The sequence below is a fragment of the Lissotriton helveticus genome, chromosome 1_1 (genome assembly GCF_964261635.1).
Source record: "Lissotriton helveticus chromosome 1_1, aLisHel1.1, whole genome shotgun sequence".
Lineage (NCBI taxonomy): Eukaryota > Metazoa > Chordata > Amphibia > Caudata > Salamandridae > Lissotriton > Lissotriton helveticus.
This window is the reverse complement of record NC_136057.1, coordinates 789,192,803-789,207,227: the sequence shown is the minus strand read 5'-3', so window position 1 is coordinate 789,207,227 and position 14,425 is coordinate 789,192,803.

Sequence of the window (14,425 nt, the reverse complement as noted above, 5' to 3'; positions counted from 1 at the left end):
TTCTATGCATTTTTTACAAATATTGTTTATCATCATTAAAATAAACGTATCATGCCTGAAAAATCAAGAAAGAGAAAAGGACAGAAAAAGGACAATTATTTGAGGATAAATCATCAACAACTATAGGATGACCAACATCATGTGGTTAAAAAGAAAAAGTTTTCTGGTCAGACAACAAAATAATTCATTAAAGCACTATCAAAGCCTAGAAACAGTGTGCAGTTTGTGCAAAGAAGAAAGAATGCTTCGACCAGAAAAAAGAATATGATTAAAAACAAGGGAAAAAATGGAAAGTTGTATACAATGTATGGTAAAAGAAGGCCAAATCAGTATAAAGAAATCAGAAAAAAGATTTTTTATAATAGAGTTGTTTTTAACTTGCTAAAAGATGTGAAAAAATATATAAAAACAGTACTATTTTATAAAAAGAAAAAGCATATTGAATGCATTGTTCAAAAGGCTTTTGAATTAAAAAGCTAATTATTCATTTTAGTTTTAAACAGAATTCGATCACAGATAAACCAATCCATTTTATAAAGGCCAAAAGTAAGAGGAAAATTGTAATTAGCAGAACTAATTTTTGTGATTTTTTTGGGTGAATGGAAACACAGTTTAGAGCCTTTCTTTAATGAAGAGAGTTACTTTCAGGCCACTAATTTGTTGCATGCAGTGGTCGAGCTTATGAGGTTAGAAATGGTTGTCCAATTGAGAAAGAGAAGATGGTTCCCAGAAATGTACTTGGGATTGCAGTCGTATTTGTAGTATACAACAGGAATCTATTGATATTTTACGCAATTTCTTACAACAATATAGTAAAAACAATGTTAAACAAAAGATTAAGATGTTGCAAGGACTAGACCCTTGCAGAGTGAGAAAAAAATACTGGTTTGCAAGGTCATTCTCTGGCTTGTCGTTCTAGAAAAGTATGTCAAATTGTTTTTCATCATTTCCGAATGTTAGCAGTACATCATTCTAGAATGAGGAAGTTAGTCAGAAGATTGTATTACGCAAAAAAGTCCAGCACTAATGTTAAATGAGTTGAACAGATTCTCTTTTGCGTGGGTCAATATTAGATGTGAATAAGGTTTGTGATGAAATGTAATTCGTTACTTTGGTTCTGAACAAGAGAGTGCAGAAACTGACACATTAATAGAAGAAAATGTTGAAGAGAATGTGCAACATAGTACTACAAAAAAAATATGAAGAACAAATTACAAAGTTTTAGGTAATTTCTGGTGAAAGGCCAAACTATTCTTGTATTTGTTGCCGGCGAACTCACTATAAAAATCAGACTAGGACTGTTGAACTGTATTTGAAAAGTGAAAGTAAAAATAATAATAAGTGGAAGGAATTGCTACTTATTTGTTGGTAGAGAATTGTTTTGATTTGGGTTCTGATCAGTGTATTTGTAAATATTGTTATAACAAATTAGACGAGATTAAAATGCCCGCTAGAGCTGTCCTTAATAATCTAGAGTTGGTAATTATTCCTCCAGAACTGATAGATTTAAATATGTATGAGTCTATTCTGATTCAATGTCTGCACCTATTTCAGGCTATTGTTCGTATGGAGCCTGAAACAGGTAAATTGCCTCCTATAGATTTACAGAGAGGATTAAAAGGAAGAGTTGTATATTTACCTGTAGATTTAAAGAAAAATATTGAAACTATTGGTGTAGAGAATGTAGAAAGTAAACCACTAGTTATTCTAGTAAATGGTGTTCCTACTAAGAGTAAGAAAGTCTGGTAAGAATTAGTGGATGTTAGGAAAGTGCAAAATGCAACATTGTATGTGATAAAAAAAACAATGAGTACTATAAAATGTGTATGCGGGAGAAGAAGAAATACTTTTAGGAGATGATACTGAAACGACAAGTGGTCAAATTGAAAAAGTGGATATGCCCAAAAGTGAAAATATCTATGAATATTATAGTGTACATCCACTTCATTCGAAAGAAGTGATTTGGAATACTATTGAAAGATTCCAAATGAAAAAAGCAAAGGGAAGTTCCATGACTGTATGGGAAAATTTTTTGAAAGCTTGTTGTTTTCCGCAGTTGTTCCCAACAGGAAAAGGTGGACGATATGATGAACGATCAGTGCAGTTCCCTGCATCTGAATATCGTACAACAAGATTGTCTGCAGAAGATCCAAGATTTCGACAATGTATCCCATATATATTTCATCTTTTGTTTGAGAGTGACTTGTCTGGACTTTCATATGCAGTCAACCACAAATTGAAAACAGGAGTACATCTTCAAAATGTTTCAGCAAAGGAATGTATGGATAAAGTACATCAGAGAGATGATCATTTAGAATATCAGCTGATTAATTTGATGGCATGTCAGCGTGGTACTGTTGAGTATTGGTACTGTCGTCATGGAGAACTTAAATGTATGCTAAGGAACTTAGGAACTCCTATGTGGTTTCTTACCCTAAGCTGTGCTGAATACGCTTGGGATGATTTACTTGAATTTCTTCGAGAGGCAAATTTGAATATGAAAAATATTGAATACAAGACACCTGGAGAATTGTGCTCTTTGGATCCTGTTAATGTATGCAGATATTTCAACCTTAGGTTTGAAGCTATGATGACTTTTATCTGCAATAAAAAGAATCCTCCTCTTGGAGAAGTTGTGGATTTCTTATGGAGAAAGGAGTATCAACCTTTTTTCAAAAGCCGCGTTACATGACGAGCTCAGCTCGTCATCAGCGTGCAAGCGGCGCAACTGATGACAAGCTAGGCTCGTCATCAGCGCCGAAGGGGTTAAAGGAATTACATTGCATTATTTACTTATGCTACCTGTAGAGCATGAAAACATATTGGAATATCACAAGCTATCTGGAGAAGCTTGTTATGAAGTTTCAAGAGTGCTAAATTGAACTTGTGATTATTGATGAGGTAAGCATGGTCTCAAACTTAATGCTTGCTTTAGTGCATTTAAGAATGAAGCAAATTCTTAAAAGAGTGTGACGTGTTATTTGGAGGAAAAAACATCATAGTTTTTGGAGATCTACTACAACTTACTCCTGTAAAAGGACAAACTATTTAAAACACTTGCACATGAACATACAAGAAAGTCTTTGGGTAGCATTGGAAATGTTATCATTTGGTAATATTTTGAATATAAGGAACTTATTACAAATATGCGACAGGCAAATGATGCTGATTATGGAACTATTCTTCAAGATATAAGAATTGGAAAAGTGACTGAACATGGCAAACAAGCTTTACAGAGTACAATGTCTTATTTGGAAGAAAACATGTCATAGTTGGAGATCTCATGCAACTTACTCTCGTAAAAGGGCAACCAGTATTTTAAACACTTGTGCATGAAGAAACCAGAAAGTCTTTAGGAAGTGTTGGAAATGTTAATATTTGGTCATATTTTGAATATAAAGAACTCACTACAAATATGCAACAGGCAAATGATGTTGATTATGGAACTATTCCTTAAGATATAAGAATTGGAGTACTGACAGAACATGGCAAATAAGCTTTGCAAAGTCAACTACTTTAAAAATTGTTTCCAAATAAAAATATATTTCCTGAGAAAATTTATATGAAAATTGCAGAAAATAAATCTATACTCTGCTTAATGCCAACACAGCGTGAGTGTTCTATATTCAATGAACAACTTTTGAACCTAGAAAATGAAGAAATAATAAAAATGGAAGCCATTGATAAAATAGAGCATGAAGGAATCATTATTATTTTGACGGAAAAATTGAAAACAAAATTGGATTCTTTAGAAAAATCCATATCTAAAACTGCAGATTTAGAAAAGAATCTATATGTATGTGTAAACTGTCGGGTAATTTTAAGGCATAATTTGGATGTAGAAAAAGGTTTAGTAAATGGAGCAATGGGTAAAGTTGTGGATTTTGTTAATTATCAAAATCTAGATGGAATTGATTTTTTTTAAATTAAATTTCATCAAATTGAAGATGTAAAACAAATTGGTCGTTGTTCAGTTCATTTTATATGCTTGTTAAAGATTTATATGTCTGTAGAAAACAATTTCCACTTTCTCTGGCATATGCACTGACTATTCATAAATCTCAAGGATTAAGTGTAGACAGTGCTTTGGTGAACATTGGAAGTACCGTGTTTAAAGACGATATGGCATATGTTGCTTTGTCCCAAATCAGAACTTTACCTGATTTGTTTTTTGATTGATTTTGGTGAGACAAAGATTACTGCAGATGCAAACTTTGTAAAAGAGTATAATAGGTTAAGAAGAGCGTATGCTCCCAATTTAGGTCAATATCCTGTATTTGAAAAGTGTGTGGTCGGTCGAAAAAGAAGATATGAGAATATCGGCAGTGAAGTTATAGAGAAGGAAAAAAATCAGGATAATGTTGAGATTGCGAGCAAAAAGGAATAGGACACTGTTGAAGAGATTGTTGGTTATCAGTTTGAAAATAGTTCAGGTATCAATTGATATTCTAATGAAGTGGTGAATGTAGAAAGTTTGCAACAGCAAATTATGGAGAATCAGGATAAAAAGATATTGTTCCATGTTGCATTGTATTTATGAAAAATTAAGAAGTGATAAAAATAAAATGCAAAGCGTTTCTGATATTCGTAATCTTTTGGATATATGCTCTGGTTCTATACAATTTACGTAGAATATCCAGCAAGATGCTCAGGAATTTCTAATGTATATGCTTGCAGTATTGGAAAATGAAGGAATAGAAATTGAAAATCTTTTTGGTCTTTGTTATAAATGTCAACATTAATGTGAAAATTGTATGTTTCAATCTAGCACTAACATAGACACTGAAAGATTTATAGATTTTACATTACCAGACTGTAAATCAGTGTCTTTCAACAAACTAGTTAAAGCAGTTAATCAAAACATGGAGTGTAGCCAATGCAAATCAGAAATCTTATCAACATTATTTATACGAAGATATGGACAATATATAATTTTAATGATACAACGTTGTACAGCTGATGGAAGAAAATTGGAAACTTTAATAAAACATTTTGTAGCAAGTCAACTATCAATATCAGGAAGAACTTTTGTAGCAGTAGCAATAATTTTCCATGATGGGCCTTCTACAACATCTGGACATTAGACTGCCTATTTAAAATGCGATAAAGGATGGACATATTGTAATGATGCTCAATTGTTTTTCAAACAATGTTTGCCTAATGAATTACCAAATTCCTACCTAATTTATTTAAAGCCAAAGTTTTAGGAACATAATTCAGCCTATTAGGAAAATGCTAAAATGTATTAATACGATTACTATTGGACAATTCCAGATTAAAGGATTTCAGGAATACCATTTGGCCTAGAGGAAAGGTATACATTTCAATTTTGGACTTTTTGTTGCACATTCTCACAGCATATATTTTTAAAGAACATCATTTACAGTGAACAGAAATGAAAAAATAATTCTTTATTGAATTATTATTTGAGTTCTCTCATATTCAAGTAAGAAAATTATCTTAGAAGGAAACATTCATAAATATGTGATTTGTAATAAATGGTATGTAATTGAGGATGTAGTTGTTATGGAATGTTCAGAAATAGTTGAGTATATTAAAAATATTTTAGACACACTTTTGTTTTTTTAATCAATCTTATTGATTGTTTTTTGTTTGCCCACTGTTATGTGATGAGTAACATTGGAATCACTGTATAGTGAAATTCAATATATTCTGAAAACAGCAAAAAAGGCAAAGAAAATAATTTAAATAATGTTAAAATTATGTTGTCTTGTAAAAAATATAATATTATAAATTATAACTGTATTTTTTTCTTCTCTTTTACCGATCCTAATTCTAAAACATGACATGATACTGTGAAGGTAAGATTAACTAAGTATTAAAATGCACAATGGCTGTTTTCACAATGGTGAAGGAAGAGAAGATGGACGGAGTATATATGTGAGGAAACATGGTCTGTCGGCGTTTTAAGTTAAGGGATAAAGTCTCCTTGAATCCTGAGTGTTCCTGGGGCCAACTAACCCACCAGATATGTGCAGAAAGTGGCATAGAGTTGCATTGCAGAGAGGTGTAAAATGGGCCATGGCTTCAGACCACCTCTATGCAACGCAGCTGTATGGTGTTCAATAGGGAGTCATGGTGGGCTAGTAGAACCTAGGGACTTTCAGTATTGAAAGAGACTCCATTCCTCAACTTAAAACACGTCACAGAGTGTGTTTGCACATGTCACATCAGGCCCCATCCCTTCCCTTCACCACTCTATAAACACGTACTCTCTTTCCAGTACTGAAATTGCTCTATTTATTATTCATATACTTAAGGATTGGCCTAGCCACTAACCCTAGTACAAGTCAATTTCTTTGTATACTATGCATGCAGACCTGAAAGAAGCTACTAAGTATTAATACACTCTCCAAATACTCAGCTTATACCTATGTATTTGTGCAATCTGTCTGTCATAGGATCCCATGTGACCAGAATAAAAAATTTGATTGGTTCATAACAATTCCTATTGTACCTATTGAAGGACCGCAATCATTTCAATCAATCTTCTTTGCGCATCTTTGGAGAGATAACTCTGTGCTTACCTCCTGTCACTCTCATGCAATTATTCAATCAATCAACTAGCAATTTGTTCTTATTGTAACAGCCTGCCAATACCTAAGCACTTATGGGCCAAATTTAGAAGCATCCTATGCCAACAATATGTCACATTTTGTAACATAGTGAAGCGCAAGACACTCTTTCATATTTACAAGGAGAGGAAAAGGCACTCTTTTCAGCTTTTCTTCTCAATGTAAATACGACCTCATCATACACACCACTTTGCGATGAAGGGGCATTCTATAGGTGTTGCTGTGGGTGTTTGCACACAACACAGTTGGTGTAGGAAGGCACAACAAGGAGAATTGTTTTCATTTCCCCTTATTTTTTCTCTTTCAATGTATGCTGCATTGCACAGCATACATTGAAGGAGTGAAATGCCTTCACTGATTGTGAAGGTGTGTCTTCCTGCACAAAAACAAACTCCGCACGACACAGATATCCATGCACCATGGTGCAAGGGTGCCTGTGTCACCGCATGGCTGCAGTTTAAGCAGCAGTGCAGAGGGAAGCATAGACTTGCAACATATTTATGTACATATGTTGCATCCCTGTGCTTCGGAAGTACCACAGCACGTTGCAGCTAAAGAGCTTACAGTATCATGCTGCAGCACTTCCTTATAGTTCTGCACTTATACATTCACCATACAAAACTAATGCATTCTTTCAGTCAATTATGCTCTACGCATACATTCAACCAAACTTTCACACACTATCATACAAATATAGCTCTTTTTTTAACCAGAGAACTTAGTTCTGAAAATAACTTTGTTTGTTGTTTTTTTGTTTTATATATTTTTTGTACTTTTTTGAACAATTTTGTTATTTTTGTGTTGTTTTTTTTAAAAGAAAAAAGAGAACAAGACGAAAAAACAGTCAACTTCAGGAATTAAGAGGCATTCCCAGAAAAAAAAGTCTAACAGCAATGATTTCTTTGTGATGTGCAGACTAGATCCACGGACTGCTCACCATAGCAGAGAAATTGGTTGCACTTGATGCAGTGGATCTTTGGACGTATGTCTGGATGGGCAGGCGATGAAGAAGTGGCAGAAGTAATAGCCACTGCAGGTGGAGGGTTGTCTTGCAATCTTCTGCACTCCTCCCGTGCCAGATTTACAGGGTGCAGAGTCTTGAGGTGCTTGTACATACTAGCTGTACCGCAGGAATATTTCTTATTGGGATCGCCTCTCGAAAGAACCCTTTCGCAAATTCTGCAGGTGACTTTTGTGGCATTCAAGTTTTTTAGACCTTCTGGGATGGAAAACAAATTCCAGACCACCGATGTAGGTCTCTGAGGGCGTGCAGGTTCAGAAACAAATTCTTCCTCCGAAGAATGCTCAGAATCCTGTGCTGGCTGCTGTCCTGAAGCCATTGTGTGCAGATTTTAGTAAATAGCAGAAAGTAAATGAGCCCAAAACAGTTCTTCTCAGGTGTGAGATGTGCCTCCAAAGAAGGTCTAAGAAGAAAGATTGAAATGGGTGGGGTCCTTCAATAGTTACAATAGGAAACGTTATGAACCAATCAAATCTTTTTTTTTTAGGTCACATGGGGTCCGCACACCGTGCCCACAGGCAGCACGCACCCAACGCGACTTCGCAAAATTGCATTTAAATGTAATAAAAATGTTTTACAAGTAAAAATATATCATTTTTATGAATAGCTTAGATAATGTCTTGCCCTAATATGTATATAAAAGTTATATATATATATAATTTTAGACAATAAAACATTTTGCGGGAGTCACGCGCCCACCACGTCCAACATGTATATGACATCATGCGAAACTCGTCACCGCGCAAGCGTCGCGAATAGTAATGCGCATGTGTCGTGAATGCACAGGAGCAGGACTCACGTACCGGTCGCATAGCAACTGCGCACAAAAATACGCACCCGTCGCACACCCTATGCGGATCCTTCACAACATTTCTAAAATGGCAGCTAGGTTCCGTGCAGTGATCGAAAAAGGTACGCTTTGGGAGCGCAACTCCCAAAAAATTTTAGAAAAAAACAATAAAGAAAATAATATAAATATATTAAAATAAAATAAAAAACAAAAAAACAATATTACAGTTTCAATATTTTAAAAACATTTGTTTGCATTCATATTAAAAATATATAATGTAATTTAAAAAGTCAAATATGTAAAAATAAATAGTTTAAAAAAAATAGAAAATCAGTATAAAAAAATCAATATTACTTAATACATTTAAAATAGTCATTTAAAAAACCTTTGAAAGTCACTGAAAAAACTATAGGTTTCCGACATGTTATAGTTAGGAATTAGCATTTAAAATACCTTTGGAATTCACTGAAAAAAACAGGTTTTAGACATGTTATAGTTAGGAATTAGCATTTAAAAAACCTTAAAAATTCACTGAGAAAACCATAGGTTTCAGGGGTGTAATAATTAGCTGGCCATTTCACTCGTACAAAACCATTGAAATTCCTCTGTTATAGTTAGTTTTACTAACTATAACTTGCGCACCCGCAATCCACTGCTGATGATGTCACATATTACATCATTCATGACATGGTCAGTGACATCACTGATGTCATCTCAAATTACATCACTGATGACATCATCCATGTGACAATCTGATACACCTCATCATACATATAACCTTTCATCACTCACTGTAAAATATAGAGTACCATATTACCATATTTGAATCCATTGACACATCAATACAAGTTTATGAAAACCCACTCAGTGATTCCTCGATATACACACACATCTAATCACTTACCAATAGATTCACTCATACATGCTGACAAAGATCAATAGAACACTATCAAATATACTTATACACCTATATCGACATTACACACCAGCACACATCCTATTCACTTATGCAGTAATCCTACTCACTTATGCAAATAGTCGATCATACTTACATTTACTCAGCTACACACTTATGCAAACACCACTTCATGTATTCATATAGATAATAACTCATACTTAGGGGTCGATTCCAATTCGGGAAAAAACGCTCCGAACAGCTGTTCGGAGCGTTTTTCCCGTACGAATCGTACCATGCAACGTCCTGCGTACGTACGACAAAGTACGATTCGTACCAGAAGCCGGACTCGGTACGAATCGTACAGAAGACCGTATGACTCTAATCCCCGTATGAGTCTCCGTCAGAACCCGCTGTACGCGACATATGTACGGCTCGCGGCTGGTTTTTACGACCCAGCAAGTACGATACGTGTCGGGTATGCACCATACGACCCTTTTTTTACGGGAGCCAAAAACAGCCGTAAAAGCAGAGTTCACACCGAAACAGGTACGGAACGCCCTCCACCGGATACGGTGGGTACCCCCCATGATTGCAGGGGTATGGCGCGTACCCCTGTGATTATGGGGTGTACGCGCCATTCACCCAGCGTACATGGTGTACCCACCGTACCCCAAGTACGCTGGGTGTATGGTGCGTACCCCATGTACACTGGGTGTACGGAGCGTACCCCCATGATCGCAGGGGTACGGCGCGTACCCCTACGATCATGGGGTGTACGCACTATACGGTGTGTATGTGATTGTGCTCGTCGGGTCGTACGGCTTGTGTACGAGTCGTACAGAGATGGCTTCGGATGCGAATCGTATGGACGGTAATTTTACCGGATCGGAATCGGCCCCATATTGTCTTATAAAATCACTATTACAAGTATAGTTATCCAAACAGTCACTCATACAATCACTGAGTCTTATCTATACTTATTTTCATACAACAACTGTCACATACACGGCCTTTTATTGTTCTACTTTGTTGGACATGTACCATTGAGAGACATATTTGCTCATCACCACACCCATAAAGACATTCACTCACCCAAACAACTGTTTCCAAATGCAGTCTTAACCTCATATACCTACTGAATCAACTATTCACACATCTTTGGACAGTCACACACCCCTCACCCAACCCCACACACATTCACTCTCCCCTACAAATACTCAGTTAACGAATTAATAACTAATGTAGACTTTCACGTAGCTAGTAACCAACTTATGTAGTATTTTACCAACCAAGAGACAGAGTTATACTGATATTCACACAGTTTAATCACTATTCCATATATATATATAGTGAGACAATTTAAATTACTCACTTAAACAGTCAATCACACTGCTACTAAATCCTCCATCCAGACACTTATACATCCACCCATTCTTCAATGCAGATTGCTATATATATGATACATAATTAAATATCGAACCAAACCACATTCACTGGATGATGTCATCAGTGATGTCATCAGTGATGTAATTTGAGATGTCATCAGTGATGTCACTGACCATGTCATGAATGAATGTTAGGTTATATATGCTCCGCAGCTTAATTTTTTGATTACGAGGCAGGTGACAGTATGAATATTTGTAATTCAATCGATTTTGGTCTTTTCCATGATGGCCGCCACCTTTACCCTGCGATGATGTCATCGCGTATATGGCGTTTGTTAAAGTATCAAGCTATGGCGATTATTCGCTGTCCTCGTACTCCTGAGACGGGTGTCCGTGTGATCTTGTGAGGCCGGCTCCTGATTCAGATTTCTCTGATTCTCTGATAAGTAAGTAACAGTAACGCTTTGGTGCGCCGGTTTAATAGATACGTTCTTCGGCGGCTACAGTTTGTAATTATGCGATATTGATCTCCTTTACAGGCAATTGTGTGGCTTATTTCATGTAAGTAACTTTCGACTGACTCACACGTTGGTGTAGACGGGTTGTTTAGGTGGGTCGTTTTTATTAATGGTATGTTTTGTATGTATTGTATTTTATAGATGACTATTCTGGCATTTTTTCCACGTGAGTAATACTCATATATGTAAATTGATGTATAGATGGCATATACGCTCCGGTTGTGGGGTAGTCTTATCATTATTGTTGGTTACATCAACAGATTCTAAAATGTCTGATTAATTAAGACATGTGAGTACCTGTGGCTTCTAACTGGTGAATATATGAATATAGTTTTTTGGAGATGTTTTTCTTAGACGCTACTTATTAGGTTCATTAGATTCACTTTTGGGCACTTTTGTGGTTGGCATGTATTCTTAAGGGTTATACTGTCTTTCCTTTATTTCTATTGACACTTATGGTGATTTGGTTCCTTTGTCTTCTTTGTGTGGTGAGCAAATTCCGTTACCTCTTTGTGTTATAGGGTTGAGATGTATTATTATTGTTGTCTTTTCAAATTAGATGTATTTGTGCAACGTTCAGTCCTGAAGATGGTCCCAAGGATCTGATTAGACCAACGGGGGACCAAAACGTCGACGCCTAAGATTGTTTCGCATATTTATTACAGATATTGAATGTCTATTTTACTATATGTTGTGTTTCACTCTCATCTATATGTTTTTTTTGATTATCCATACTGGAAGCGATAGATGCTTTATCTACTACTGCTAAAGAATACGTGATTTTTGTTAGTAGTATTTTGGTTGCCAGAATTTAAGTTGCTGATGTTAAAAAATGGAATAAAATATACCTTTTTGATACAGTCAGGTATATCTACATCTTTTCCCTGTGACTTTTCAGAGTGAATGTTCATGTATATGACATCGTTAAACATTTAATAATGTTAGGAAATGAGCACAATGGATTCAGGTATGACTGGAAGTGCATATAAACAAGGAGAGCTGATAAGGAAATGGTATGTCTTAAGGCAGAAGATGAGGTTGAGGAACTGTAAACGGGAGAAAACAGTCAAGTGCAGGGATGCTGGAGCAGTAGATAAAGTAGGTAAAAGTGGAATAGAACCAAACAACTAGGATAAGTTGACAGTCTATTTATCTTAATCACTATGAGTCTTACATATTGGTTCTATTATTCTTACTCTGAAAGTTCAGCCTCTTACCTGGAAGTGGTGATGTGAGGTTGTCATTCAAGCTTTCACTGTCTCGTTCTCCAAAGTTTCCATGCTTAGCCTTTTAGAATTTTAGAATGCGACTGAAAGAAAAGACCTTTACCTCTAAGGACCCTGATTTCCTTCTTATGTTTGACAATAGGAAAGAATATGCCCGATGCTACCCTTTAATAGACTAGACTGTTGCAACTCATTGCTGATGGGCCTACCGTCCTACCTCCTGCATAAAGTAGAGTTGGTACAAAATACTGTAGCAAGAACTACTCGAGGATTAAAAAGAAGTGCCCCAATCCCTAACCATCTGAGACAATTACACTGGTTACCCATTGCCAGAGATGTTTCTTCAAAGTGCTTTGCCCTTTAATAAAACTCTGCACAACACAATATTAAGCTTCTACATGTCTAGTATTGTCTCTTGGTAATTCCCCTATATTTTTCACTATGATAATCTCAATATCTGGTCAAAACACAGGAATGTCTGCTGCATGTTGCTTGATTTTATATTGATCACTATAGCTGGGAAGCGCCTGAACACCTCTCTTTGAGGTTTTTTCACTATATAATTATGCTATCCATTCATTTAGATTCTAAAAATGTTGGGTGACAATGCAGAAATGTAAATTCCCTATCAATCAATCAATCACGTATTTGTTTAGCGCTACTACTCACACGTGAGGGTCTAAAGACGCTGGGGGAGAGGGGTTTCGCAGGCTCCAGTCCATCAAAGAGTGGGTCTGTTAAAGAACCAGGTTTTGAGGTTTATTGTGAAGATGGGGAGAGATGTTGTCTGTCTGAGGTGGAGAGGGAAGGCGTGCCAGGCTCTGGCCGGGAGGAAGGAGAAGGTGCGGCTGCCTAATCTGGTCTTTCTGGTGCGGGGGACGACGGCGTAGGAGAGCTGGGCTGATCGTAGGGTCTTTTGGGGTGTGTGGAATTTGAGTCAGGTGTTCAGGTATGCTGGTCCAGTGTCGTGGAGGGCCTTGTGAGGGTGGGTTAACATCTTGAAGGTGACTCTAGCTTTGATGGGGATCCAGTGGAGTGTGTGCCGATGCTGGGAGATGTGGCACTATCTTAGCAGGTTGAGGACCAGTCTTGCGGTGGCGTTCTGGATGTTCTGTAGCTTGCGTGTGAGGTTTTTGTTTATTCCAGCGTAGAGTGCGTTGCTGTAGTTGTGTTCAAGGGGGATCCATTTGAAGGTCTCGCATAGGAGGCAGAGGGTGTGGAAGCAGGAGGACGAGACAGCATTGATCTTGCAGTCCATTTTGAGTTCGGAGTCCAGGATGAGTCCCAGGTTGCGTGCGTGGTCCATGTGTGGACTTCCAAGGGCGGGTGGGCCACTATGTGTCATTCCACGCATTGAGGTATGGGCCCATGGTGAGTACTTCTGTGTTGCGGCGTTTTGTTGAAGGAAACTGTTTTTATCCATTTGGCAACCGCTTCCATGCCTTCTTGAAAAGTGTCTGGCGTTGTTGTCTTTGCATAGGGAGAGGATGAGTTGGGTGTCGTCTGCATATGACACAATGTTGAGTTCGTACGTTCTGACGATGGGGGCGAGTGGAGCCATGTAGACGTTGAAGAGCGTAGGGCTGAGGGATGACCCCTGGGGGACTCGACAGGTGGTTGGTGTAGGGTCTGAGAGGAAAGGGAGGAGTCTGACCCGCTGCATTGGGCCGGAGAGGAAGGAGCGGATCCCGTCAGAGGCCTTATCTTGAATCCCTGCGTCTTGGAGTCTGTGTATTAGGGTGCAGTGAGCGACTGTGTCAAATGTCGCTGAAAGGTCGAGGATAATGAGGGCTACTGTTTCTCCATTGTCCAGTAGGGTACGGATGTTGTCTGTTGCGGCGAGGAGGGCAGTTTCCATGCTGTGGTTTTTTATGAAGCCAGATTCGGAGGAGTCGAGGATGTTGTGCTCTTCGATGAATGTGGCAGTTGGCTGTTGATGGCTTTCTCTATGACTTTCACTAGGAAGGGGAGCAGGGTGATGGGTCTGAAGT